The 23,919-nt window shown below is 45.1% G+C and overlaps 1 long non-coding RNA gene across 1 annotated transcript in view; it reads right to left on the minus strand.

Moving 5' to 3' along the window:
• Nucleotides 1–5,682: 5,682 nt before the first annotated feature.
• Nucleotides 5,683–23,919, minus strand: part of LOC129380412 (uncharacterized) — a 35,048-nt gene continuing 16,811 nt past the window's right edge. The window contains exon 2 of the long non-coding RNA XR_008608420.2: nucleotides 5,683–5,814. This is a non-coding gene — a long non-coding RNA (uncharacterized lncRNA). The remainder of the gene's footprint in view (nucleotides 5,815–23,919) is intronic.

Consider the following 23,919-nt stretch of genomic DNA (forward strand, 5'->3'; position numbering starts at 1 on the left):
ACATGACAAGCTCTCCTCCGATGTCGTCGTAAGAACGCCGCAAAAAGAAATCGCGAGAGCATTGCTGCGTGCCTTTTGGCACAAGCAAAGGATGGAACATTCTTGAGGCGTCATTCCATCGTTTCTCAAATGCCAGCTAGGCGAAGAGGACCCAGAAACTACGGATGGCCCAACACATAACGTCGACGATGGCTGCACGCTTGAGGCATTTTAAGCCAGCTGACTATTTTTGCAAGGTAAGAGAGCTTACATGATTTAACGTTCTTCCTTGAAGACAAAGCAGTTTAACTAAATTGGTGCACAGCTAAAGCTTTTAATTATTCGACTTCGCACATTCGTCTACAACGTTCCGGTTAAAAATGAAGAGTTACGGGCCGAACCGTTCATATGGTAGCGGATTAGCCAGCGAAGCTGTCGATCGCAGACCGAGCAAATGTGGCCAAACTCTGCGTTCAGAAACATTCTCTTGAATTTGAAATTCGCTCCGGTGAAACTCGAAGGAGGTGGCAACTCGCGCTTCTGCCGCTTGGACGCAGACTAGCCTGACGCTTACGAGCGCGACCTTCGTCGGTAGCTTGCGCTTGACGATGAGACTCCCGAACCTGCTCTCGCTGGCGTTCATCGGAGGCAGAGTCACTGGCCGCATTCTCCACTTTCGCACGGGCACGTCGTAGTTAGTTCTAGTCGCGTCTCTGCCTCGTACTCGGCTTGTGCCTCGGCCGTGCGCACAATGCGTGGTCTTGTTATTTTCCCCATTTTTGTTGGAGTTGCAACCGTTGCAGTGGTGTACCTCTGCATTGCGCAATCGTGCTTTTACACCCCGCGGCGGCTATCGCGGCGCACATCCCCGTTTTTCCCGCCACAACTGCCGCGCCGTTTCATTAGACAGCTTTAGTTACACGTACGTAGAGGCTTTGCGTACGTAGAGTTTCTACGTGTCAGCAGTGCGCATGCGTACAACGTAGCGGGCGCGCGCGCGTCTCACGGACGCACGTGAGATTCAATTCTTTGCGTGCGTTTCTTGCGCACGTAGACAGCTTCGCGCGGGAGTTCCGTGAGATCACGAACAAGCGATAGCGGGCCGCGCGCGCGCAGACGGCTTGCATCGAAACACGGCGACAGGATTGAATTGGCTACCGCCGTGTTCACATTTCCCGATAGATGTAGCTACGGGGTCCCTCTTGGCGTGCGTAGCGTACGTGTAGCTAAAAGCGTGTCAGATGGCGTGCACGTAAGGCACGTAGGCTTTTCACGTTTGCGTACGTGAAGCCTCTACGTACGTGTAACTGAAACTGTCTATTGAGGGCAGGCGACAGCAGACGCAGCCGGCAGCAACGGCGGCCAGCGCGGGTTGCACTCCCCCACTACGACACGTGAAATCACGTCTCGTTTCTTTCTTCTGCGCCGTTCGTTATCTTTTTTGTTCACTTTACAGACGTAAGCCAGCCCAGATAAGCCCCCTACGAGACCACGCCTGTGGGGGGAAACTCCCCGGTTTCGGTGGCAGAGGTAATTGGCGCCATCTCTGTAATGGGCGAACGCAAAAATTCGTTTCCCTTGCATGGCCTCGTAGATCGTCGCGCGCACGCGCGCCGATCCAGGTGGCCGAGCCCTTCCCCCTCCCCAACTCCTCTTCAATCGCCCTCTCTCGTTATTACCCTCGCAACTCCCTCACCTTCGACTGTCTCCGCGCGCACGCCGTGCGGCCCCGCCGGCCAGGAGCCAGCTCAGCCCGCTGCATGACGTTTCATGTTTCGTTATCTGCTGTTATCGCGAAGCGTGCGCTGCTGTGCGTTGACCGGCGTGGCTAGTTTCGTCAGTTTCGTGGTCCTCGGTAGCTGTGTGCTTGCGCTCCGCGATGTTTCACCCGTTTCACGACTCGTACCCCTCGTGCATCGTGCAGTGGTGCACAAATACCTCAAAAACAAGTCCTGCAAGGTTGTTCCGGGTGCCTAAAGACAACAGGTGAGCGCTCAGACCCAAGGACATCAGAAGGCGCATGTACACGAACACAGCCCTGTCCATTTGTGTGCTCCATGAGGCTCCGGACGTCGCTGCGCCTTGATTGTGCTACGCTTGCCTCTTCCCGGTAGAGAAAGCTGACAAATAGATGTTCCTCCTCATTGTCACCTGGTCTGTGACTTGTGTTTTTCTGTGCCAAGTCTCATTCTGCAACTTCAGTAACTTGCCCAGCTTTCCATACCACCCTCAGTGCTTTTTCTGTGTGGCACGTTCTACAAGCCTATTAACAGCTGAAAAATTACTGTTAGTGTTTGTGTCCTATCTCAGTAACCCCCGATGGGAAAACCGCGCGAACAACCTTCATGTGTAGGCATGATACGCTTTCTTTTTCTGCTGGAAAGCATTAGCATTGCAAGTGTCCTACATGCAGATTTTTGCAGTTCGTGTTTATTATACAAAGGAGAGCCCGGTAGGTACGACTTAGTGCCTTAAGTGACGTAATTTTATTGCTAAGCATTGCATTTGGGTCGAAAGAAAAGTTGTGTTGTTGGCTTATTTTACCTGGTCTTTGATTGAGGAATAAGACTTTCTTTCTGCGAATGTTTTCTATGTGCTGCTGCAAAAGCCGACTACCTTCTGTTCCCCTTGCCACTGTTACTCAAGTTGTGGCGAAGTGCAAAATAATGTGATACTGTGTGTTTGTTTTTAGTACAATGTTATTTTTATTCTGCCATGTTTTTTTCAATTTGTTCAGCAGTAATGAACATGTCACGCATTTCATATACTTTCGTGCAGATTTATAAGTAAGCTTTCTTTTGGTATGGGGGGGGAGAGGCTCTCAATCAAACAATGCTAGCATTTTATTCTATTTTTTTAGGTATTTTGCGTGTCATTGTTTTTGCCATTACCAGTGAGTTTTCCTTTTTTATAGTTGTCATGATTAAGTCATACACGTCGTCCAATTTTGAGCAATATCTTAATGCATATATCAGGAGCTCGTCTACATTTCGGTCTTGACGTTATATAAAAATCTTTTTTTATGTGTGTACGTGAAACGGCCTTCGCGTTTTCTAGCGCTTTCTTTTATTATTTCACCCTCTGTGAACTTTTGTCTTTAGTACTCTTGTATATGTCATGCACCTTTCACTTTCGCTCATTTTTTTAGCGTGTATCACACCACTTTGTAAAAAAAATCTGTTTTCGGAAACGAAGTCAATAAAGCGAGACTAAACATCTGTTGTGTTGGAAGTGGAATTTTTTTTATGTCCTGGCACATGCTGGTATAATATAAGTATGGGCAAGACTGCGTGCATGCCAACGCATAGCCCACGGCGCGCCACGCGCCAGCTCGCAAGCAATGCCAATGCGTTGCGTAGCGCGCGCATTGCTTGCGAACTGGCGGGTGGCGCGCCGTAACAAGCGCGCTATTAAAAAAAAAAAAACGCCCCGCTTACGGGTATAAACAAAAAAAAAGTGAGCGGTGCGCGCGGCATGGGGGAAAGGGGGAAAGGAAGTAGAGCGGGTCGGCATAAGCATAATAAAAAAAAAGGAAAGAAAAACGTTTGGGAGAGGAGGTGCCGCGCGGCTGCTGTTGCTGTTGCCATGACAACGTAAACAATCATGTGCGCCGCCACTTTGCTTCTGCGTCGCCCATTGGTTAGGGCCGTAACTGAAGGGGACCTTGGCGCTAGCGTCGAAAGAGCGTCTGCTCGAAAACGGCCAATGGGAGCCATACGGAGTGTCCCCCCCTGATCACGCAGTGCCGCCATATATTTTGTTGACTTTACGGACGTTAGCCAGCCCAGATACCGCCCAAGCTCCCTCTGCGAGACCACGCGTACTGCTCATTCAGACAGGTCCGTCAGGTAAACAGCTTCGCTGCAATACAATAATTTTCCCTTTCAACGTGAATTACGAGCAGCCACCGTTGTCGCTTGCTTGGTATGCTTTCGGACTGAGATGATACGCGAATTCTAATAAAGTCAGCCTTTGCATTCAGCATTCAACTCACTCGTCGATTAATGCGAGTGTCGGAACATGCTCCAGCGATAACAAATCTTGGATTATACGAAAGCATTGCACAAATGCATGACACACTTCCTTAACATATTCATAAATCTGTTTGTCACATTGGAGGCGGACCTCGCCAACTGCAAGCATCGTGCACACGATCGCATGCGCCGAATGGCACGTGCCGGGTGCGTCTTTTCAATTGCGAGGCAGCACAGCGGCCGGGGCTCGTCACGCCATGGCCGCAATTTCCGCCGCTCTGAAAAAGTAGGCGATGAGGTCTATCGTGCTGAATGCAATGTTAAACATACTTTCGCAGCGTAAGAAAATAGTGTGCGCGACGCGTACTGCTGTAATCGACACCTGTTTTCATGGCGATTGAGGGGGCGTGGCGACCTTTCCAAGCACTAATGGCGGCTCTCATGCGAACGGACCGAGCAGCGTACGGCCACCGTTGACCACTTCCCCGTGCGCTGTACCACGCAGGGCGAAATGCAAGTAAGTGTTCGCATGATACGCTGTCTAGGCAATAGGTTGGCAACGTGACGCCTATGCTTGGGTGTCCAATGCTGCACCCAACTTCTTCTCATCGCGGGACTCTGCGTGGCAGGTAATAACTACGCGCTTCCCGCGAAGTTAAACACGCTGGTGGGCGCCTCACATCGGACAACAATCCATCTGCGATCTGAAGGGAAAAAGGTCGTAGGGGCGGTTTCTGCAGAAGTTGTTCCGAAGGCACTTGTGTTAATCGAGTGAGTAGATAGCTGCTACTTCTATGCACGAAGGGGGCGCCGAAATATCGTGTCTTTACATTCGAGTTGCCCCTATACTAGCGTCGGAAATAATTATCCTTCTTCTAGTGATCACCACGCGAACTGAATTGTTGCACGAAGCAACACAGTTATTACTGAACACGTATTTCTTTTTTCTTTCAAATCTGCCATCAGGCAAATTTCATTCATTCAGGCAATTATTCAGGCATATCTATTTTTTCTTACAGACATTCGCACTAACACTTCTAATATCATTTGGAAATGCGAAATTTCCACACTTATTAATAAAATTCATTGGGAAACAGTGCACATACCACCAGCAAAGGTGTCAAGGTTAAGCTGGCTCACCATGTTTAGAAAACACCCAACATTGTTACAAATATTAAAGTTCTTGTAACTGTTTCACAATATGCACTGGCCATTTGCAGCTTCCAGCAGTTCGGCTAAAAAAATTGTCTATTCTCTGTAGCAGTATTATGCAAAAGGTGTCGGTGAGTCTTGTATAAATGAACCTGCATAACTGACAATTCCTCCAGGAAGGTTAAGCTGTTGAAATGCACTGAAATAAGAAATTGTTTTCTAAATGTATAGTTCCCTTTACTGAAAGTAGAGTTCTCAGAGAAAAAAAAACATAGCATCCCCCCATTCACCTGTACTATGCTACTGGGTGCTGGTAAAGGGCAACAGGGCGGTAGTGGACGGGGTGCATGTGAGAATTTTAAGTCATCGCTTAAAGTTTGTGCGGCTCCAAAAAGTATGGTGAACTACCTAAGAAGTCCACACACTGGAGGATTGGCGAACTGACCGAATTCTTGCTAACAGGAGTGTGTTAATGGAGTTCACATCTGAGCTGCAAGAACTTCAACTGCCGTGATGTTAATCTTTTTGCAGCAAAGCAGATGAAGTCTGTCCTTGAAGAAAAACAAATAGCACCACATGCAAAATAATGATCTTTCTCAAAAGCTATTTATTGCAATAAAGATAAAGAAAACAGAAGGAACGTTATGTCAACACTTGCAAAGGTCGGCTGCTGGCAAAACTTCACACTTCAGCACCATATGGCATGGGCCTGTGAAAAAAAGATCAACAATTGATATTTGTCTGCATTGATAACAGCACAAAAAGAAAGCCAGAGCTTTGCCGTTGCACCAACATATTCCATCACTCAGGTCATGCATGCTATGCGCTCATCTAGGTACACGACTGGCAAAAAGGTAAGAATCCTAAGCAAGCTAACAAATATGACAGCCATGGTGCAGCGAACAATTTCAAGAACAGATTTCAAGTTTCAGGTATAGAAATAAGTACACATCTGCAAATTGTGCTCTTTGTGCAACATTACCTAAAGAACTGCCCGCGACGGATTTGGAGCAGTCGTGAAACATCACATCGCAGTGTGCAACTCTGGATGTCCTGCCATTTCTGTGAATAAATTGATGGCAGATATGGTGTATCTGCGCAGTACACAGTTACGAAAAGTAGTGTTATTTTTATGTCCAAGAAATTGAGGTTAAAACATTCACGAAGCTAAAAACAAATGAATGTGAGCATGTTCCTGCTCCACTAAGAAGCCAATCCTGGCATTGGTGGCAGTGCAGGACCACTAACGCTTCTGAAGTAGAGGTGATCAAAGCAAGATTTCATTCTTAAAAAAAGAATGAAGCGTTTGTACAGGAGCTATATTTTTAACAAAACATGTAATTTAATTATTTTTCACCCTTCATCATTGGCTCAGCCACTGGAACACCACCATTGTTGCTGTTATCAGCTGCTCAGCACAACGCATGATAAGAAATGTCACGTAAAAGTTATACAGACAAGTTTAAATTGTCTGCTTTTGCCCACGCAATCAAGAATGATATCTGGGCACCAAGGTGACGCTTCGCTGTTCCCAAAAGAATGATTTGTGACTGGCGGATAACTTCTGAAAATATCAGATCCATGAAGAGCACAAAAGCGGTGGATGAAGGTAAAAAGGTAGAATGGTCATAACAGGAAGCTCGCCTTTGATCATGGGTTCCAGCACAATGCGCTGAAGGTAAGGGACTATCAAAAGCGCAGCGGTGCCTGAAGGCACGGAAATTCGTGCAATAAATGGATGCTGTGGGTTTTGTCAGCAGACCATCATGGTTCATGTGTTCAACATTCATGAGGCACGACTTGGCAATTCAACCTCGCACAACCCCGTTCTAGTTGATAGTCAAGTCTAAATAAAGAAAAAAGCAACTGGCATTTAAGGGGGATGCAAGGCTGTAAGGTCAACTTTTTAAATATTTGACCAATTTTAGCGCAACATTAGGTAACAGTAGAAAAGCCCTCACTGTGCCAAGCACCGTTCGACAACTTCTCAGACTGCGAGTTCGAAAGCAACTTATTTTCGTTGGCGAAGAACCCCTAGTGCTTTGCAGTTGCACAGTCAAGCACATGCGTTGCGTAGACTACGGTTCAGACAGCGCTGCGCTTTGTGCAGGCTGGCCGCTGAACTGGCACTCGGCAGTGCAGCTCGTCCTACGGCGTTGCCAATTGCACAGTCGCAGATTTCGAACAGGTGTCAAATTCAGCGATGCGCGTCGCGCACGGTATTTGTTTCACTTTATGAATTTTTTTTAACATTACAGACACCGCAGTACACTTACCTTCTCGTTGACTTTTTCAAACTGGCGGAAGTCGCGGGACCTGCGACGGCGTGCCGCGCTGTGCGGCCTAGCAATCTTAAAGACGCGTAACGGGCAGCTCGGTTAAAGTCCACTTTACGCAGGTGTCTCACTTGACACTGTCCCAATGATAGCAATGTTGGTTCTAGCAGAGAGCAGGCAAACGCTGGGGAATCACTTCGGTTCAGTGATCATTGTGTCAATTATGCGTTCAGGGTAGAACAAGGTATGTTCATTTGCGGACGGTGGTGCACGAAGGAGGGCAGTCAGCGGCTGTTCAATTTTACACAGCAACATTTTTATGCGGTCCATCAACCATGAAGTAACACATAATTACACGTTTCGTCCTCACGCCTCGGACGCGAAGAATCGCCGTCTGCGCGAGTAGCAGCGCATGACCACATATTAGCAGTAAAACCATTCGGCGCTTTCTCTAAGCGCACGTATACGCCTGCACTTCGCATCAAGATTTCAAGATCTATAATTTGCGCACTCACGTTCGCTATATTCCGAGCATGTATAATGCGCTGCCGTAGGCTTTGCACTGAAAAGCAGGCGAGTAGCCGCAGTCGGTGGTACGAGTTGGCTGCCTTCTGTATCGCGAAAAATGGCAAATTAAAGCATTTCCTACCTGTCGCAGTATATGAGATTACTGGTGAGCAGCTTGCATTTCCCTTATCTTCCCGTTGTGCAGGAACATTCAGTGGCACTGACGCAGACTTTAGTGAACACATCACAAAAACGCGCTTCGCTTTCACGGCAGAGGTGCATAGGCCAATGATTGCTTTTCATTTATTTATTTATTTATTTATTTATTTATTTCTACATACTGCAACCACAATGGGGCTATTGCAGGAGTAGGATGAACAACAAACATACAAAAATTTTTAACGAAGCTTCCGTGAATTGTTTCAGTGGTAGTGAACCGATATTGCCCGGTAATGAAAGCCAGACTTCAATTGTTGATGGGGAAAAGCGGTATTTAAAGGAATCAGTGCGGGCACAAAAGGTTGAGATATTGAGAGCGTGGTGACTCCTCCTAAATGAAGGTGTGGAAAAAGTCAAATAGTTATCTAGAGAGGACAGACGAGGAGAATGGATTAACGTGTGAAGGAATTTAGGTATTGAAGTTTCTGACGCTCTGCAAGAGGAGTGAGACCAAGTAGGGGAAGAGAGTTGGACGGTGAAAAGTCATTTTCATAACTCCTGCGAACAAAACGCACTGCCTTTTTTTTTCCACCGGTTCTAGTTTCTTTTTTGACGTCACAGTGTTTATATGGATTCAATACAATGCAGCCATATTCGAGGATGAAGCAAATTAGGATTTGATATGTTAGAAGTTTAGTTCCTTGAGAAGCAAGACGCAGCGTACGATGTAAGTAGCCTAGTCTTTTAAGGGCCTTGTTACAGGTGACATCAATGTGTTTCGACCACGACAAATCGAGTGTTAGTAGGATACCTAAATATTTGAATTCGAACAATCTATTTAAAGTAATATTAAAGGCACAGGCAACGAAGGAAGGGCATGAGCGTCGTGTAAAGGACATTGAGACAGTTTTGGAAAAGTTGATATTCATTTGCCATACTTTGCACCAGCTACAGAAGTCAGCGAACTAGTTGGTACTACGGTCAGTAGGGGATTTAATGGTACGTTGTAAAACGCAATCGTCTGCATAAGGCGCATTTGAACGGAGGTGTGTAGGGGGAGATCATTAATCGTATAAAGCAAGAATAAAAGGACCCAGTACTGAGCCTTGGGTAACCCCTGATAAAACAGGCATCAAGGGTGAGTTAGTAGAGTATAAACGTACATATTGCGAGCACTGGTAAAGAAAGTCCGACATCCAGCCAACCAAAGATGCATTTTTAGTATAGTGAACAGGTTGTGCATAAGTCTAGGGTGTGAGACAGTGTCGAAGGCCTGTGCAGTCTACAAAGATAGCATCAATCTGGCCACATATGTCTAAAGAGCTGCTGATGTCATGAACGAATTCTGTCAGTTGTGTTATAGTACTGAGGCCACGTCTAAAACCATGCTGGAAAGTGGATAAAATTTTCTTCGTTTAAAGAAATTCCGTATTATGCTTAAAGATCATGTGTTCGAGTAATTTACATGAATGTGCTGTTAAGGAGATGGACCTATATTTAGATAACAATTGAACGTTACCTGACTTTAATAACGGGAAAATGGAAGCAATTTTTCACGAGGGAGGAAGGGGGGATTTTCTAAAGATAATTATTAGATATCTTCTACACCAAAGAGTATCGAACGAGAAACAACAGTAGGGATAGCGTCAGGACAACACGATTTCTTGGTCTCTAAGTTTAGGACTAAGTAGACCCTCAGGAGACAGTGATACATCGTCGATTGGAGGATATGGTTCAGAATCAAAAACAGGGATTACAGAGTTATCAGTCGTAAAGACAGAGTAGAAGTAGGTGTTAAAAGAAGCTATTGTCTGCGTATCAGAAACTGCAACGTTGTTAATTATTCACGTGTTCCAGGATGACCCAGGTGGCAGGATAGCTTTCCAAAAATTATTGGGATTAGTTTTCATTAATTTGGGCAAGGTTACCTTGCAATAAAATTTGTTTGCAGCAACCATTTTAGAATAACGTTCCTTTTTAGCGCCATGGAACTGCATGAGTATTGTTGAGTCGCCAGAGGGTTTCGATCGACCTAATCTGGCCATATGACGTGATAAATGCAAAAGGTCCCTAGTCATCTAAGGAATCTCAGTGTTTGTTTTCTTTGTTTTTAAAGGAATGAAAAGGTTGATACACTTACTGACAAGGTTTTCGAAGAAACTTGTCAAGGTATTAATATCACTAGTGGTACTTATTAGTTCAAACTCATCAATAGAATCGCATAGGGCGTCTGTTATTGCCAAATCATCAGCGGGGTTAAAGTCAGGAAGTGTGCAGTAGATATAGCGTAATTTAGGGACGATGCCTGAAACTGAAATAAACACAGCATTGTGGTCAGATATTCCATCAATAACATCGCATTCATAACCGGCATTAAAAAGAGATGTAGTAAGAAAAACAGGACCAAGGACTGAAGTTTGCTGAGTGAAATAGTGATCGATATGGTGCAGGCCACAGGACAATAAAGGTGCACCAACTCCGGTCCGATAGCTACTTCGTGACCGCTCACTTTCATAGACCAATCAACAACAGGAGCCTTAAAATCGCCCATGCACATAACGTTGCATGAAGAAGTAATATAACTATGCAAAAATTCACCTAGATTGTGTAAACACTCAATATTACGATCAGGTGGACGGTAAAAGACCCCTATAATCAAAGACACATTTTCACGTTGGACTTTACACCACAAAGGTTCAGTATCAGGTGGGGCAGGGAGTACAGAAAAGGGTCGATGAGATTGAAGAAATAGACCAACACCGCCTCCGCTCCCGAAATTTTTGTCTCCCCGAACCACCTTGAAGCCAGGAAGGGTTACCTCAGAATCATGCACACCATCATGTAACCAGGCCTGAGTAACACCGATAATATCAATCAATCAATCTTTATTTTCGCATTCATTCATTTACAAAAAAAATTACAAAAATAATTAAGGCTGGGACAAGAACTAAAAGCGCTTTTTGCAGCTTGACAAGGTTCTTGCCCGTATTTATGACAACGGAGGCATAATAAAATAAAGTTTGTACACTTTAGTGTGTGCAATGTACAAATGTATGAGTGAAAAGGTGTAAGGCGAAATGCACAATTAGTGACACAAAACAGCGTGTTAATCTGTACAAATGACATATATGAATATACAGTATAATGTACAATCAGTGATACAAATCCGCGTGGTTAGTACAAATGACACATATGAATATAAAGTATATAACAAAAATACATCATTATTTTCAATTGCTGAAAAATTTATCATATAGCGTTCTCTTAACATACGGAAACATAGATAGCAAATGAAGGTGCGCATAAATGTCTTGCAGGTTGCATCCTATATGCGAGAGTGTCATAAAAACGTAAAACCACTTCATTAAAAGAGGTAAGTAGTGACTTTCCCTAGCCAAAGGAACGCTTACAAAGAATTACTCAGTTTCAATTAGGAAGTCTCGTAATGTTTTCCTAGTAATGTCAGTTATCTCGATACCGTTTTCATGAAGTTTATTTAATAAGGATGGGACGCGATTGGATGAACAATTTGATCCATAATTTGTACGGGAGAGTGGTAGCTGCCATCTCTTTCTTTACCTAATGTTATACAATATATCTGTTGGTTCTGTTAGTTTTCACAACCCCAAGAGCGCTTCATTGTTATGCTTAAAGTAGTTCAGGTATTTTACGGCAAGGTTAACGTCATATAAACTTGCTAGACAAATGATAAAAACTTCGAAAATAGTTCAGATGTATGTGCATCGAATGGCGCTTTTGCGATATGACGAACAGCCTTTTTTTGTTTAGCAGTAATAACTTAATGATATTTTGCTTTGACGTGGTACCCCACACAAGGTGGCAATACATTAAATGAGATGAGAATAGTGCATTATAAAGGATCAGTTTAACTTTAGATGGTATCGTCTCGCGGAGTCTACAAAGCACGCCGCAAGCTTTGGCTAAACGGGATTCAATAAGTTCCACGTGTTCATTCCACGTCAATTTTTGATTAAATATAACACCCAAAGTTTTGACGTTAGGAACAAGTTCAATTACTTCAGAGCCAACCTCCAACAGAACGTCTTCACTGAGATGTTTTTGTGGAGGTGCAAAAATAACAGCTTTTGTTTTTGTTGTATTTAATTTGAGGGCGTTAACCTTGCTCCATTCGGCCAATTGTTTCAGTGTGATATTTGCCAACAACGAGAGATCGCCGATATTACGAGAATGAAAAAAGAGGCTGGTGTCGTCCGCATAAATGATGAAGTTCGCGTCATTATAAATGTTGACAATGTCGTTCACATATATATTAAACAATACTGGCCCTAGTATACTTCCTTGGGAGCGCCCTGTGTAATTTCCCGGAGACGTGAGTCTTCTGATGAAATCGAAACGAGTTGTTTTCTGTGGTTACTATAATATTGTAATAGGTTGAGAGAAATGCCCCGAAACCCATAATGCTCTAGTTTAGTAAACAAAGTCTGATGATTTCGCCTATCAAATGCTTTAGAGTAGTCCACGAAAACTCCTAGCTTTAGTTCCTTATTTTCAAAACAATTTAAAATGAACTCTTTTTGGGTTAGCAGAGCCAATTCAGTTGACATTCCCGCACGGAACCCAAATTGTTTATTTTATATGATGGAATGTTTATCACAAGATGACTTTAGTCTTTTACAAATAACTTTTTCTAGTCCCTTGGGTAGGACAGGCAGTACTGAGACTGGCCTGTAATTCGATAGCATATTTTTGTCACCGGACTTGAATAAGACTAACTTTCGTGTGTTGCATTTTTTCAGAAAAAATTCCACTTGATAGCGATAGGTTAAAAACATGAGCAAGTGCTGGGAGCAAGAGCTCAAGCACAACCTAATAGGTCGTATTTGAAGCCCGTTCACATCACGGCATTTACTATCTTTAATGGCATGAATATCGTGTAAACTTCACATGGATCTGTAGGTTTAAGAAAAGCTGTACGTGCGTTCCGTGTGCCCAAATACTTGGTTAATGCTGTGTCGCGAGTACTTTTTTCCAGACTGGTAAAATAATCATTAAACGGATTTACTAATTCTTTGCCTCTTAGCGTTCTATCCTCAACTACAAGTTCAAAGTCAACGCTATTGCGGACATCGGAATGCAAAAGCTTTTTAATTTCGCGCCATAATAGACAGATCCGATTACTCACCTCTTGAAATAGGTTCTCGTTATACAGCTTTTTAGCAGTTAGTACGAATTTCGTAACATAGTTCCGGTATTTCCTAAAGCCTGCAAGATCATCAGGGTTCCTTGTTCTGACAAACTTATGATACAGTGAATCCTTCTCAAGGATCATCCTAAGGTATTCGCCATGAAGCCACGGTTTCCGTTTTTTAGTTGACTTCTTTACTATTTTATATTTAAAGGAGTTGTCATACCCTTCCCTAAGACAGCGCATGAGTTTATCCTATGCGTCATCAGCGTCCTGACATAGAAGCACCGAACTCCAATCAATATTATTAATTTGTGTCGGAAAGTGTTTAGTGTTTTTTTAATTAATTTCCTGGAAAACAAATGACTGAGACTGCCGCACTGGTTTTGAAGCCTGATGAAGCTTACAGAACATGTATATCGGCAAATGATCGCTCATATCAGCTACAATCACTCCCGATTCGGTGGTATCTTCAGAACAGTTTGTGATGAATAGCACGAGTAGTGTTACAGATGTATGACTTACACGCGTAAGTTCTATAATAACATTCCTGCAGTAAAAACAGTGAAGGAGTAGTTGTAGTTCTTGGTGTTGCGAAGTAATTTGTAAAAGATTAACAGGAAATCACCACCCACCGAACTGTTCATGTCGTTTAGACACACGAAGCTGAGAATCCTTTCAAAGAAAGTAATAAAGTCATCAATATTTCCATCAGGTGGGCGATACACAACCACAATAACGTATTTTTTGTACTGTAAGCTTAAAACTTCATAATCTCGCATTATAGAAGAGAACTCAGGGATCAAGGTGCAAGAAAACTCATTCGATACCAACTGAAGCACGCCGCCTCCGCGACGGGAAGGCCTGTTTAAGAAAAAAGATTGATATCCAGGCAGGTCATGAACGTCACTCTCTTGCTTGTACCAAGACTCAGTCACCGTGATCACATTAAATTGAAAAGAGAATTTGCTGAAGAACATGAAAAGCTCACCGCACTTGTTCTTTGCAGATTGCGCATTCAAGTGCAGAAACTTCAAGTAGTTGCAGTCGTGCAGCACTACAATGCCACCGGGTCAGGGGCGTAGCCAGGGGGGGGGGGGGGGGGGGGCTTATGGGGCTTCAGCCCCCCCCCCCCCGAAATTTTTTCGTGCTGTCCATGCACCGCCGACAAAAGCAACCCCCGGCGCCGGAAATCATTCTGGGTTTTGTCTAGAGCGTCTTTTTCACGCTCGAAGAGCCATTTCACCACGAAAATTGCGAACTCAGGCTGAATTTTGCGGCAACGCCCATGCACTGGGAGTCACATAGCGCAAGCAGCCCCATCCGAGCACAAAGTTTCAGGGGTGTTTTCATGGCGAACGGGCTCGCCGCGGCATTTCGCGGAGGCCGCGGAATCTACACTCTATCATGGAATTTACGGAGCGCGTGGATATCAGTTCTGAAACTTTATGGGTATAAAGTTCTCATAAACATCTGATGTGAAAGGTACATTGGCATTTCCAAACGTGTGCTTTAGATTTTCAATTGCGGAACTTTGTAAGTTTAATGCTCCCTTAAATATTTGACGCCAAAGGTGCATTGACTTTTCCAAAGTCGCACATTGGGCCATACAACGAGACAAGCCAAATCAACACGCTATCAGACAAGTTGACAAAGCCCGTAGCGAGGCCCGATGAGACGAAGCGTTGTGGTGGTTCATTCGTGCCGTCATGTCACATAAAAAAATATCATCTTTTTTTTCACCTGCGCCAAAGCATCCAGTGAAGACACTAAAGCCAGCCAAGGCAACTACGTTCTTATTTAGTTTTTTCTACTTTGACTTTTAATCGCGAGGACACATTGAGCCTCTTCATTTTATTTTTTGTTCTCGCTCCCCTACCCGCGCGTTGCCAGAGCCAGCCAGAGCGCACGCGTTTTTCTCGTGTTGCCCCGACCAGCGCGCGGCGCACTTCGGTGCGCGTTCGGTTTTCTCTGGCCGAGTGTATTTTCGCCTGGCAGAGCTTTGGACGCTTTATAGCTAGCAGACGAGAAAAAGAAACAATGGTCGCTAGCCGCCATCACTGTGGGGACTCGACGGATTGCACCGCGTTCGCTTGAGCGCAACCTCTCCAGAAAGTCTTGTCTCGCCGGTGTAGGATGCCGAGCAGTATGCGCCTGGTTCTTGGTGGACCAAGCGTCTTACGTTTATCTTACGTGTATCTTATGTGTATCTTACGTGAATTGGTTATGTTATGTACAAGGGTTCTGCAAAAGCCATATTTCCATAATACTTACTTTTTTGAGACTCATGTGTAACATATCAATTTTGTCCGCTGTAGATGTACTATTATGTGCAATTCACAGAATTGTGATATCAATTATCATTGCTGATTTACAGAGTTGTATACTTGTTTCGTTTTCTGAAAATTTTCGATTTTTGCCACTTTTCAATAAAATATTGACGACCTAAATCGAAGATTCGAAACAAGCAGTCACTAGAATTTAAGTTTTTCTTTTAAATGCAACAAACCTCGTCAAATTCGGAGCAGTGGTTGCCGAGAAAAACGAATTCTCCTCATACATGTATTTAGATAGGAGCATCCGACCTAATGTTTCCTTTTAAGGAGGAGGTCCACCTGCAACGTGAGCCCCCCCCCCCCCCCCCCCCCCCCCCCCGAACGAAATTTCTGGCTACGCCACTGCACCGGGTGTATCCATTTATAAATAAAAAATAAAATTAACGCGAACAAATAAAAACGCGTTTAGCTAACGGTGGTGGCGCGTTGCATTTTGTCCAATTCTGATTCACACGAAATACGCAGGACAAGCGATGTGTCTGTCTTACGTGCGAAAATCTTTCCGTTCCTAGCCCATGCGAAACGCCAGTTTACTTCTTTTTTCCCAGCAATGGCCATGCCTAGCAGCTTCTTGAGCTGCGGGCAGAGGTGCTCATTTATGTAGACAGACTGGTTATCAGGAAATCCGATCTCATTCGTAGTCAGCCTGTGCTTCCTGGCCTTATTAATGACTACATCGCGTTTAACCCTGCTCTGGAAAACCACCACTATGTTGGGATCAGAGTCAGAATTTCTCGCCGGAATTCAGTGGCAGACTTCAATGTCTTCTTCTTTTATGGTCTCCCCGAGAACGTCGCCAACTTTTCCAAGTATGCTTGCGAGGCTCTCGGACCTCTCCTGCGGAATTCCTTTCACTTGAATATTTTTATTTCTAGAATACTGATCTTGTGCCACAATTTTCATGGCGTTTCCCTACACTTTCTTTTTCAACGCCTCAATTTCTTGCGCTAGCACCTGTTTTGTTTCTTTTAGTGCCGCATTCTCGTTTTTTACTGCATTCTTTCTTTAGAGCCTCGAATTCTTTGTTTATCAGTCCATGCTGTTCTTCAGCTCTCTTAATTCATTGCGGAATTCGCGCTTCAGGTCAGCAGTTGTAGTGGTCATAATGCAAACGTCAAAATCAGGACAGAAAAAAGTCAACACAACGAGGCAGCAATGTACTTAGCAAGGCACTTTGAAAAGAATCGGAAATTTTCAAACCTCAAGAAATAAGCAGAAGGGTTCAGAGTGTGCACAGTTTGCTGCCTCCGCTGCCAAGTGACTGCCGTGGTCATCTGGGGTCCTTTTAACGGGATCCAGGCGGTGATGACAGAGTCACGTGGTGGTACGTTGATTCGGGATCCAGGCGGTGACGACGGGGTCACGTGGTCGCACGCATGTGGCGAGTAAGACGAGACTAAGGAAATAAATTTAGAGAAATTGCTGACAAGGTTTTTGCATTAATGTTTAAAATGGAAAGTTTTTGCCAGTACCGTGAAATCAAGGGGACTTGGCCCTATGAAGTGTTTCAGCAGGTTTAGTTGAGTCAACAGATGATCTGACGAAAGTATTGGGTGTGTTATCCCAATCGTATCGTACCCTGTCAATAAATACATGATCAAATCGAAGTTGGACAGATGAGCCACTATCCCTATGAGAGCAGGACGCTTCCCAGAGCTTCTTGCGAATATCGTGAACCTGAGGCGAGAAGTCTTCTGAAACACGAAAGCTAGTGTTTTTAAGTTTATAGCAATTCTTCAGCACTTTATCCTGAAATCAAGCAGCTTCATAATAACCGGACCTGACCGGCCTCTAAAATTATTGCCGACTCTATGACACCTTTCGATACGCTGACATGCGGTATTAAGAGTGTCCTGGAACCACTTAGCAATGTTGGAAGAAGTTCCTTATAATTCTCGTTACGGCCCTCGCTAAGACCACGTATAATAACGTTGTTTCTACGCGACCTGTTTTCTAAATTGTCGTTTCTGCAAGAGAAAGTTGAGATAGCGTTTTTTTTTAATTGCTTGATTTGAGTGTTTAGGTTTTCATCAGAATCCTGCGCACCGCTATATGTTGAGGGTGACTCAAGAGATGATACACGAGCTTGCAAAGTCTTAAACCTCATGTTGACAGATGACTGAAACATCTTGATTTCAGCAATATCCAGAGCCAGTTTCTTTTGGCCCTTTAGGAGTTCGGAGGGCAGTTTCGCTACCTGGGGCTGTTTATCCACATCTGTCAACCGGGTTTGGGAAGCAGGATCGCGCTCAGAACGAGGGTTGGGACCAGGGTTAACTTCCAAATCGCCGCTCAATAAAAGCCTGCAAGCAGCATACGTCGGTTATCAGAACGGATGCACCGAGAATCGGCAAGGAACATTCCTGCGTGATAAACAGATAGCCGATCAACATGATGCCCACGCCGCGGTCGCCTCGCCCACTGAAGAAGGGAACTGCCGGAGACGCTTTTATAGCGGCAAACCATGTCGTCGTGGAACTTGGTGTGTCGGTGATTGAGAGGTGGATTGTGACGTTAATCTTCTCCAGCAGAGCATGCGCGATACGGGCCGATGAAGCGAGAAGCAATCTGCCGCTGTTATCCACAAGGAAGATGGGGTCGACCACACATTGACCCCCCGGCACATTCATGACACAGCGAGGGAACGATGATAACGACAAGTGCAGCGCGACGTCAGGGACATGCGCAGCAGCATTCTCGAACATAGAGGCAGCTAGGTAGCCGGCGAACTGCGTGATGAACAGACAGTGGATCAACATGGTGCCCACGCCACTGTTGCCTCGCCCACTGAAGAAGTGAACTGCCGGGGACGCTTTTGTAGTCGCTAACCATGTCGTCGGGGAACTTGGTCTGTCGGTAATAGGGCGGTGGATTGTGACGTCAATCTTCTCCAGCAGAGCATGTGCGATGGGGGCCGATGAAGCCAGGAGCCATCTGTCGCTGTTATCCACAAGGAAGATAGGGTCGACCACACATTGACCCCCCGGCGCATTCATGACACAGCGAGGGAACGATGATAACGACAAGTGCATCGCGACGTCAGGGACATGCGCAGCAGCATTCTCGAACATAGAGGCTGCTAGGTAGCCGGTGAACTGCGTGATGAACAGATAGCCGATCAACATGATGCCCACGCCACTGTTGCCTCGCCCACTGAAGAAGTGAACTGCCGGGGACGCTTTTGTAGCCGCTAACCATGTCGTCGGGGAACTTGGTCTGTATAGGGTGGTGGATTGTGACGTCAATCTTCTCCAGCAGAGCATGCGCGATAGGGGCCGATGAAGCCAGGAGCAATCTGTCGCTGTTATCCACAAGGAAGATAGGGTCGACCACGCATTGACCGCCCGGCACATTCATGACACAGCGAGGGAACGATGATAACGACAAGTGCAGCGTGACGTCAGGGACATGCGCAACAGCATTCTCGAACATAAAGGCAGCTAGGTAGCCGGCGAACTGCGTGATGAACAGACAGTGGATGAACATGGTGCCCACGCCGCTGTTGCCTCGCCCGCTCACTCTTTGTTCTTGTTGTTGTTGTTTTATGCCGACAACCATAAAATGCTTCCCCAGTACAAGAAGTTGGCCTTCAACAAGACACCGTAATTTAATATCACATTTAGGAAACGTATGCTAGCGCTCAATCTGAGTATCGACGCAGAGTCAGGATCCAGCCACCATCTTTGCTCGCCCGCGGCACCCCCTGGAGGTCGTGAAAATCTCCTCTAGCAGCGAAAACATTAGCGGCGAAATGGTAGTGCAAAGGAAAGGGGCTTGCTCGTCCGTGTGTCAGAGGTATTAAGCTGAACCAAGAAAAAAATTATATTTTTATTATTTTCGAAAGCTCTAAATGCATTAAAGATATCCTGCACTGCAGTTTTACACATTTGCAGCAGCTTTCTTTCAACTCTTCTACAATATTTAGACGTGTCAACGTGTCACATAACCACTAGCCAGCCAGACATCTTGATATAGAAGCACGAGCATGTCAACTCTGATGCCCTTCAGTCCGCTGCTCCTGCCTTAATTTATCTACTATGGAATTCGGTGCCGTTCTCGTCAAGATTAAAACGCCGCCGCCATCCGCCCAATGCATAGTTCTTAACCCTGCCTAGCAACTGAGGACATGCCTTGTGCTAATGCTCGCATTGCTGGAAGACATAAGTACTTGAAAGCCACTTGACAGAATGCCGTTGTGCAGCATTAGCCTGAACTACCAAATAGTACCTTGCCTGTGGTTTTAAATATTAGTAGTGGTGAACCGTTAGTTCTGAATAGATGTTGTAATTAGGAGTTCCTGGTGGTCTTATGCTGTAGATACTGCTGTCAATCGTGTACTGCCGATTTCGTAATTCCTATGTTTAATTACCATCGCTAATTCGATACTTATCCAAGTATCGTAGCTCTAGTAACTCAAGTAACTCAAGGGACGTATACATCGATAGTCCAGTAGTACAATCGGTAGCTTTGCCCGGATAACGAGCGGATACCCACTGCCAATGCGTGCAGATGTCGATCCGCTATCAAATGAGGTCAAATGTAGAAAGCAGTAAATAGATAATATAGTAAAGGGAATAGAATGCAGTAAATAGAACAATATGGCCTGGCTCTCTCACAGCCCTTCGCAGATTGTTTATTTTCCCTAACAATTGCTTTTCAGAACTTTGGTCAATCTTCTTGTCTCGTTTTCTTGTGAGAACATGAGAAGTGACACTGGAAACTCGCTCGATGTGCGTGTTGGAGAAAAGGGCGGTGCTGTGACGTAACAAGACTGTTTGGGGAAATTAGCAAAAAGAAGTCGGAAGTTGTCCCTTGACAACGGAAAAATCGAGGTCCAAGCTTTAAACACGATCGTCCCGACGTGGTGGCTCGCATGCCGCACAGAAACGCGAAGCCATCGCTAAATGTATTGCGAACAATACAGGCCGCGCGACCTGCCTCTAAGATGAGAAAACAGATACTGAGCACAGGGTTAGAATATGCGCGAGGCTGCCGCGTGGCACGATTGCGGGTCTTCTGTTGCAGTTCGCGCCAAAATTAAAGTGCTCAAAGCTTGCGTCATCTGTTACAGCTTCCCTCGTCAATTTAGAAACTGGTAACATGCAATCGGTTACTGAAAAATTAATTGAACAACAGTAAGCATTAAGCAGCGAAAACGGTCATTAATCATTTACGAAAGTACCAAAACATGTAATTGATTACAAGCCATTAATAGCGGACGTTAAAATGTCAAGCGTCGCCTATAGACCTGTCGTAAAGCGCTATCCGCTATCGTGTTGGCGGCACGACAAAAGAAACTGCTCGCTCGGCAGCATAGCTGCCACTCATACCTGCTGCTTTCACCTTTACTCTATGGTGTCCTCCCACTGCAGTTCGTTGCTATAGGTGAAGCAGTAGAACCGTGGCAACGCCAGCAACACGCTTTTTTTTTTGCAGTGGCTGGTTGTGGGTTCGGTTACCACAGGCGCCAAGTTGTTATTTCATCCACTTTAATTTCAATTAATTTATCGTTTCTTTGTTTCATTTATTAAGCACAAGTAATTTCCCCTATGTTGTCCTTAGTGTCTGTATTTGTTTGCTTCTTATGATATGAATAATAAAAATCAGGCCCCTCGGTTAACCCCCTTTCTTCCCATTTATATATATATATATATATATATATATATATATATATATATATATATATATATATATATATATATATTCGCTCAATGAAAGTTAGCGCCAGCGTTTTAAAATGTTTGTTTAGCCTACTACGGCGACTATATTTTAAATGTTAAAATACTGCTCTGTTAAAAGATATTACTTCGAAAATGTTATGCATTATATCAGCTAAAGTATCTTCCGCAATAGGAATAAGAAGCCATGCGAGTTGCTGCAGCACACATTTCGCTCTAAATTGGACCTTCGGAGAAAACAGGGCGACGTTCACGGAAAAAATTGGGCTTCAATCCAAGACGTGAAGGTGGTTGGCCAGTGTAGCTGGGGTATCACCTGATCTGATAGACCAATGTGGCGTAGCCTTGAACGATTGAGCAAGGCACTACAGCAAATGATTGACATCAAGAAAATTAAATGTAATCGCGCTGCTCTTCACGCACCATAAGTGTGCGCGGCTTCTTTTCGGCAGGAACCGCTTCGTACTCCCGGGGTCTCGTGTAGCTCTTTGGTGGCATGCCTTTGCGCGTGGGCCGGTAAAGGAGTAGTTCGGTCTTGCTCCGTCCTGCCTAGCCTGAGCACGACGCCGTTGCGCATATTCACGTTGATGTTCCCGTCGCCGTTCATCGTGTTCACCCTGCTTTCGGGAGTCGAAACCATGCGAGCCCGTTCCATAGCTATAACAACACAAATGAAATCAGTTGCTAGGCGATTTTTCTTTTACATATGAAAGTGTAGTGATGTCACTCCCTGCTTCGTATGCGACAGTTGCCGCTTCGCGGAAACTGCAGCTTATGCAAACGTAATCTTTACCGGGAAACGCATGCAGAGAATGCTACGTGCTTCGCATTGCCGCCTTGTCATTCATCATGTGGTTTTGATATTGTTTTGTGCTTTCCTTTATTGAAACGAATACTAAGGTGTGTCTTGCATGCGTAATTACAGTGCAGATAGGCACTTTTCACTTCAATTCGTGGAATAGTTTTCCGTCGACTGTTCTGTCGACGGAGACAAAGAAATCCCTGAATCCGAATCATATATAGCTTCACTGTAGAACAGCGATGTTCACGAAAATTGTATTTCAATGTTTACTGGGAAAACAAAAGCGCATTGACATGTTTTTGTGAGCGTTCAGATGGAAAATTTAATATTTACCTTTATTCACTCAAAAGGTAAGACAGCTCCGCAAAGTTTGTCGAAGCAGGTTTTGCCAACCGGGGGAACAAAATGGAAGAGCAGTTTCGACGTAGGTGCCCGTTAATTGATACTGCACATATACGCCTTAACGGTAGAGAGAGGCAAGACCCGCCGCCTCTAGCCGTCGCTGCTTCATGCATTAACGCTGCGCGCTGTGGAATCGCATGCACGTTTGTTTTTCGTACTTTGGCATTTAAGAAGCTTGTGCTTCTTGGTAATCGGCTCTGGTATCGACATTTAACGCTGATGGGTCTAGCCATGCACTTCCAGGATGGATGGATGGATGGATGCAAAACTTTAATGAAGGTCCTGAGGTGCGCGACTCAGCGCGCTGCGGGCCGCTCCCATGTTGGGACAGTCAGGCCATGCCCGACCACCGCATCGTGGGCCCTCTTCCAGGGTTGCTCTGTTTTTGAACTGTGCTTGCAGCCACAGCGTCCGTGAACACTGAAGTCCGAAACTTACTGACATAAAGGCAGTGCGATAATTAAAGAGTGCACAGATCGCAAGGAAGAAAAAACAAGTTCAATGCCATATCAAGCGCAAACCTAATACGTGCTGCGGTGAACGGCAAAAAGCAGGCACGGAACTCCTGACATTCAACTCGATGACCCCCCTCTCTTCCGTGTTTCCAGCACATACATGTGCAACCTAATTTCAGAATTTTAGTTCGCACACTCGAAGCTAGAATGCTAAGCGAACAGAATAACCACAGTTATCAGATACTTGCGTGTGTGGAGCTTCATGATCTTCTTCGATGAGCAGCAATTTTACCGGATCTTAATTTTTTCCCAAAGTGACGTGTTTTCTTGAGGAAGCAATGGATCTGGTGCATTCTACTGCAAGGTACGGTTGCTTTCGCGGTTTCACGCTAAGATTTGAGACTGAATGATGAATTTTTTATGTCACTTAGCTAAGGTTCGAGCGCAAGTCCCCGCAAGAAGTGGCTCGGCGTATATAGTTTCGGCTTCAAAGCAGCACCTCTCTTGAGAATGCCGTCCGGATGGATATTCGAGGATGCAAAAACCCGCTAGCGTGGCTTCCTTGATCCGTGGTAGCGCAGTGAGAGAGAGAGAGAGAGAAAACATGTATTTGGACCATCGAGGTCGTTGCTCTTGAGGTTGAGCGGGTGGTGTCCTCATTCCAGGACTTCACTGGTTATGGCTGCTCGACGTACTTGCTGGACGAGAGCTTCGTGTCTCGCCAGGGTATCGCCGGTCAGCTGTACCTCCCACCACTCAAATGACGTGCTAGGCGTCTTTAAATGTTGAGGTTCGCCCCCGCACCCCCCCCCCCCCCCTCCGAGGTGTGAATGAGTGTAGGGTGTGTGAATGAGGGGCAGATGCCGCGATATGTTTGTGGGTACATTTTGTTGTATCTCTGTAGGTTTGGGAATCTGTTAGTCTGAATAAGTCTGAGAGCGCAGTGGAATTCTCTTCTCTTTAATCGCTGGACAATTAAGCGGGTTGTTGTAATTTAGGGTCCTGAAGAGCCACACAGCGACGACGGTTTAG

The sequence above is a fragment of the Dermacentor andersoni genome, chromosome 1 (assembly GCF_023375885.2).
Source record: "Dermacentor andersoni chromosome 1, qqDerAnde1_hic_scaffold, whole genome shotgun sequence".
In the NCBI taxonomy this organism is placed as follows: domain Eukaryota; kingdom Metazoa; phylum Arthropoda; class Arachnida; order Ixodida; family Ixodidae; genus Dermacentor; species Dermacentor andersoni.